A 7,100-nucleotide genomic window follows, 5' to 3' on the forward strand; every position below is an offset into this window, starting at 1 on the left:
CCAGCCCCACACCAGACTACCCAACCCAGGGTTCCAGTTCCAGGGAGACAAATCCCCATAACTTCTGGATGTAAAAACCAGTGGGAGAAAAGATGGCAGAAGAAACTGCAGGATTCTCAGGAGTGTTCTCTTAAAGGGCCTACAATGGACTTAGGACTTACACAGACTCACTCTCTCTGGGCTTCAGCACCAGGACAGCAGCTGGAAGGGCACCAGCAGCATACAGGGAGAAATTGAAGTGTCTGACTTCAGGGCAAGCGCCAGGGGACAGTTTTGTCCCAAACAAATGTCCAGAGGCCAGACAGTGGCATTGCCCCCTTTCTGAGCCCTCCCTCACACAGAGTCACAGTGCAGCGATGCCATATAGGAGACTCCATCAACCTGACTCACATGGATTGCCCCACCCTGGTGATTAACTAAGGCTTCAATTTACCAGTGTGCTTTTCTACAGTAGGCCACACTACTAAGATGGGGAGTCAAAGTAGCTCTACCTAATACTTAGAAACAAACACAGGGAAGCTGACAAAATGAGGAGACAAAAAATATGGCCCAAATGAAAGAACAGAGCAAAATTCTAGAAAAAGAACTAAACAAAATGGAGATAAGCAAGCTATCAGATGCAGAGTTCAAAACACTGGTTATTAGGATGCTCAAGGAATTCATTGGGTACTTCCACAGCATAAAAAATACCAGGCAGAAAGGAAGGTAACACTAAATGAAAAAAAAAATTACAGGGAACCGATAGTGGAGGGAAAGAATCAAATCAATGATTTGGAACATAAGGAAGAAATAAACAGTCAATCAGAAGAACAAGAAAAAAGAGTTAAAAAAGAGAGAGAGAATAGGCTAAGGAGCCTCTGGGACATCTTCAAATGTACCAACACTCAAATCTTAGGGGTGCCAGAAGGAGAACAGAAAGAGCAGGAAATTGAAAACTTATTTCAAAAAATAATTAAAGAAAACTTCCCTAATGTGGTGAAAAAAATAGATATACAAGTCCAGGAAGCAAAGAGAGTCCCAAACAAGATGGACCCAAAGAGGGCCATACCAAGATACATCATAATTAAAATGCCAAAGGTTAAAAATAAAGAGAGAATCTTAAAAGCAGCAAGAGAAAAGTGGAGGTTTATCTACAAAGGAGTTCCCATAAGACTGTCAGCTGATTTCTCAAAAGAAACTTTGCAGGCTAGAAGGGACTGGCAAGAAGTATTCAAAGTGTTGAAAAGAAAGGACCTACAACCAAGATTACTCTATCCAGCAAAGCTATCATTTAGAGTGGAAGCACAGAAAAAGTGCTTCCCAGACAAGGTGAAACTAAAGGAGTTCATCATCACCAAGCCATTATTACATGAAATATTAAGGGACTTTTTTAAGAAAAAGAAGAGCAGCCCTGGCCAGTGTGGCTCAGTGGATTGAGTGCTGGTCTGTGATCCAAAAGGTTGCTAGTTCAATTCCCAGTGAGGGCATATGCCTGGGTTGTAGGCCAGGCCCCCAGCAGGGGGCACACAAGAGGCAACCACACATTGATGTTTCTCTCCCTCTCTTTCTCCCTCCCTTCCCCTCTAGCTAAAAATAAATAAATAAATTCTTTAAAAAATAAGAAAAAGAAGAGCAAAACTAGGAACAGTAAAATGACAACAAACACACAACTATCAACAACTGAATTGAAGCAAACAAGTAAAATAGACATAGCATAACAGAAATGGAGATCACATGGAGGGTTATCAATTGGGAGGGAGAAGGGGGAGGAAGGGGGGAAAGATGCAAGGAATAAGAAGTACAAATTGGTAGGTACAGAATAGACAGGGGCATATTAAGAACAGTATAGGAAATGGAGTAGCCAAAGAACTAATATGCATAATCCATGGACAGGAACTAAAGAGGAGGGACTGCCAGATACAATGGAGGCTACCAGGTAGAGAGAGCAAAGCGGGAAAATTAGGACAACTGTAATAACATAATCAATAAAATATATTAAAAAAATACTAGAACTGAAAGTTATTACAAGCTTTTGTTCTTTTTTAAAAAAATTTTTATTGTTACTCAGTTACAGTTGTGTGCCTTTTCTCCCCATCCCTCCACCCCACCCCAAGCTTTTGTTCTTAAACACAGACAACCAAGTAAGATTCTTTTCATTTTATTTTAAGAAGGGACTTGAACATTAAAATTGATGCCTTTGGAATTGACAGATGCTAAGCAGGAATAAAAATACAGATATTCAAATTTTCAAAAGGATTTTAACAGTTTAGAAACAATAGATAGTATAAGAGAAGTATTAGAAAATAATGCTATTAAATACACAATTAACTTGAAGTGTCCAATTCTTTTGTCTTTTAGGCCTGACCTTAAGCTCCCTGTCTATTAGGAAACACTGCCTCCGTAACATTTTATATGCAAGTTAATAACACTTTCTCACAAAGAAGACCAATTGGGAACAATATCTGTGAGAACATCATGGGATGAATATATTGAATGGTTTCATTAATTCATTTGATTGACGGATATTTACCTAACTTGTGTTAGACAAAGCACAGGAGCCCAGGAATACCATAATGCCACCTTGAACAAAGCTTATTATTCTTAGAAATATGTATTAGTTAGGAATATTTTTAACATTTAACTTTTGTCTAGTTAATGATACAATTAAATGTAAATGAGATGATAAAGTAATGATTTACCAAGAAGTTTGAAAAAAATATTAAGTTTACTGGGATGATACTGGTTAATACAATTCTATGGGTTTCAGGTTGTACATTTCTGTGATACATGATTTGTATATTGTAGTATGTTTTCTGTCCAAAGCCAAATCATCCTCTATCACTGTATGTTTGACTCCCTTTACCCTTTACTACTACCTCTGAGCCCCTTGCCCTCTCATAACCACCATACTGTTGTCTGCGTCTATGAGTTTTTGTTTGTTTGTTTGTCCTTTTTGTTTTCAGTTTTATTTCTCACATATGAGTAAAATCGTGTGATTCTTGATTTTTTCCATCTGCATAATTTTACTTAGCATGATATTCTCAAGACGCATCCATGTTGTTGGAAGTGGCAGTGTTTCAGCTTTTCTTATGGCTGGGTAGTGGTACTCCATTGTACACGTGCACCCCATCTTCCTCATCCAATCATCCATGGAAGGACACTTAGCTTGTTTCCATGTCTTGCCCACTGTGAATAATGCTGCAATGGACATAGATGTACATATATATTTATGCAGAAATGTTTTTAAATTATTTGTGTGATATCAAGAAGAATGATTGCTAGAACACATGGTAGTTCTACTCTTTATTTTTTCAGCAACCTCCACACTGTTTTCTGTAGTGACTATACCAATTTACATTCCCACCAATAGTGTGTGAGGTTTCCTTTGGTTCTACATCCTCTTCACCTTATATTACTTGCCCTGTTGATAATAGCTCTTCTAAAAGGTCTGAGGAGGTATCTCATTGTGGTTTTGACTTGCATTTCCCTAAGAGCTAGTGAAGTTGGGCATTTTCCCATATAGCTGTTGGTCATTATGTCTTTTGGGAGATGTGTCTGTTTAGGTCCTCTGCCCATTGTTTAACTGAATTGTTTGTTTTTATGTTCTGATTGAGTTGTACAAATTCTTTAGACATTTTTGAATATTAAGTCTTTATCAAAGGTATTATTTGCAAATATCCTCCTCCAATAGTAGGTTCCTTTTAGTTTTATTGATGATTTCTTTTGCTGTGCAGCTTTTAAGTTTGATATACTTTCATTCATTTATTTTTGTTTGTGCTTCCCTTGACTTTGAGGTCAAATTCATAAAATCATCTCTGAGACAAGGTCCATAAATTTAGTACCTATATTTCCTTCTTTGTAATTTGTTTCAGATCTTATATTTAGGTCTTTGATCCATTTTGAGTTAATTTTAGTATATGGTGACAAAAAGCAGTCCAGTTTCAGTCTTTTAGTGTGGCTACTATATTTCCTAGCACCATTTATTGGAAGTCTTTTTTTTTCATTGTATGTTTTTGGCTCCTTTGTCAAAAATGATTTGCCCATATATGTGTGGGGGGTTTTCCTGGGCTTTCCTTGCTGTTTCATTCATCTGTGTGTCAGCGTTTACACTTTTTTTCACACTTTTTTGTCCCTTTGTATAATTTTAAGTCAGGAAATGTGATACCTCTGACTTTTTTTTTCTTTTTACTTTTTTCTCAAAATTCCTTTGGGTGTTCAAAGTCTTTTAAACAAGTTTTAAGATGATATATAATATCTATTTGTGTTTCATCTGAAGCTGAAAATTTTGAAGTTTGTAGTTTTAAATATCAAACATAATACTTATCATTTATTTGTTTTGTTTCTAAATGGTAAAATAAGAATGTTTTCATAATGCGATTATTGAAAAATTTTTCTCTAAAGAAAACATTTAGGGCTTCTGGCCAAGATGGAGGTATAGATAGACATGCTTTGCCTTCTTGCACAACTATAAGAAGGATTGCAACTAACCTAAAAACAAAAAACAACCAGAACTGCCAGAAAATTGAAGCGTATGGAAGTCTGACAAGCAAGTATAAAATAAGAAACATTTATCCAGATGGGTAGGAGGGGTGGAGCTGGGGAGCTTGGGCAGAGAGGACACAGTGTAGTGGTGGCAGCGAGGCAGCAGTGGCAGTGGTTGCTGGCAGAATGAGTGGTCCTACATTCATGTGTGGTGGATAAAAACCCAGAAGAGACACCTGGAGAGTGAACCATCCCAGTCCCATGCCAGCCTGTGCAGCTCACAGTTCCAGCACCAGGAATTAAAGCCTCATAACTTCCGGGTATAAAAATCCAGTGTGCACTGGGGTAGCGGAATAAAGTGCCAGACTCTCAGGAGAGTACATTACAGGAACTACATAAACCTATCCACTATGGGATTTAGCAGCAGGGCAGCAACTAGAAGGGTCCCAGTCACATACAGAAGTGGAGGAAGTGACTGGAAATGGGGTGAGAGCTGAGCAAGCATCATTGTTCCAAATCCAACCCCTCCCCCACATACAGCACCACAAAGTAGCAAAGTGGGTTGCTCCACCCTGATGAATACCTAAGGCTCTGCCCCTTACAACATAACAGGTGTACCAAGACAGGGAGTCAAAGCAGCTCTACCAAATATACAGAAACAAACACAGAGAGGCTGCCAAATTGAAGAGGCAAAGAAATATAGCCCAAATGGAAGAACAGATCAAAATTCCAGAAAAATAACTAAGCAAAACAGAGATAGCCAACTTATCAATGCACAGTTCAAAACAGTGGTATTAAGAATGCTCAGAGAACTCACTGAATATGGAAAACGCATAAGGGAAGAAATTAAGGCTACACTGAGTGAAATAAAGAAAAATCCACAGGGAACCAACAGTGAAGGGAAGGAAGCCAGGGTTCAAATCAATGATTTGGAACATAAGGAAGAAATAAACAGTCAACCAGCACAGAATGAAGAAACAAGAATTCAAAAAAATGAGGAGAGAATAAGAAGACTCTGGGACATCCTCAAACATGCCAACATCTGAATCATAGGGATGCCAGAAGGAGAAGTGGAAGAACAAGTAATTCAAAATTTATTTGAAAAAATAATGAAAGAAAACTTTCCTAATGTGGTGAAAGATATAGACATGTAAGTCCAGGAAGCACAGACAGTTCCAAACAAGTTGGACCCAAAGAGGGCCATACCAAGATACATCACAATTAAAGTGCCAAAGGTTAAAAATGAAGAGAGAATCTTAAAAGCAGCAAGGGAAAAGTGGAGGGTTATCTACAAAGGAGTTCCCATAAGACTGTCAGCTGATTTCTCAAAAGAAATTTTGCAGGCTAGAAGGGACTGGCAAGAAGTATTCAAAGTGATGAAAAGCAAGGATCTACAACCAAGATTACTCTATCCAGCAAAGCTATCATTTATAATGGAAGGCAGAAAAAGTGCTTTCCAGACAAGGTAGAGCTAAAGAGGTTCATCATCACCAAGCCCTTATTATATGAAATGTCAAAGGGACTTTTTTAAGAAAAAGAAGAGCAAAACTATGAACAGTAAAATGACCACAAACTCACAACTATCAACAACTGAACCTAAAAGCACAGAAACAAAAACAAACTAAGCAAACAACTAGAATAGGAATAGATTCTTAGATGTAGATCACATGGAGGGTTATCAGTGGGGAGGGGGAAGGATGAGAATGACAGAAAAGGTACAGGGATTAAGAAAGGCAACTGGTAGGTACAAAATAGACAGGGAGAGGTTAAGAACAGTATAGGAAATCGGGAAGCCAAAGAACTTATATGTATAACTCATGGACATGAACTAAGTTGGAGGATTGCTGGAGGGAAGGGGGTACCAGGAAGAGGGGGACAAAAGGGAAAAATTGAGAGAATTGTAATAGAATAATCAATAAAATATATACCTTAAAAAATAAATCTGGTCATACACAAGGAAAAAAATGAAAAAGAAAACAGTTAAGGTGTGGCTTATCTTTGTTCCCAGTAAATGAAGGAAAAATCATATATTGTTACTATTTTTTTCTTTAACAGTGTCTTTAAAAGGTTAAAAACATCAGGATATATTACATAATATTGATCAAATGACAATTTACAAACATAGTAAGTGTTAAGTTATGTGAATTTGCAGAATTACTTTCACTTTTGTAATCATTATTATCTGTTTTTAACTTGCTTGTATAAAGTATAGATCTTACTAAATACCCTCTTCTATCTGACTACAGAATTCATATGCTGCTTCTAACTTACTTTGGGAAAGGAATCTAATGTCTGGGAGCTACAGTTTTTTGATCTGTCAAATTAGTATAAAACCATCTGCCTCCTACAGTAGTTGTGAAATTTACATGAATTTGTTCATGTAAAATAAAAACAGCATTTTGATATGTATGTACTACTACTTTAAGATGTTGAAAAATCACAGCACATTATCTAGAGTTTTAATTTCAACTCTTCAAATTTTACACATGCTTCTGCATAAACTCCTAAGTGTGAATTAGCATAATGTTTGGCCCATTGTAATATTGAATTCACAGTTTTTAAAAGTCAAATTTATGTAAAATATAAAATAAATAAACCTAAAAAGCAAGTGGTAAAAAAGAGAAAAATCTTGCTATAAG

The sequence above is a fragment of the Desmodus rotundus genome, chromosome 5 (genome assembly GCF_022682495.2).
Source record: "Desmodus rotundus isolate HL8 chromosome 5, HLdesRot8A.1, whole genome shotgun sequence".
Taxonomy (NCBI): Eukaryota; Metazoa; Chordata; class Mammalia; order Chiroptera; family Phyllostomidae; genus Desmodus; species Desmodus rotundus.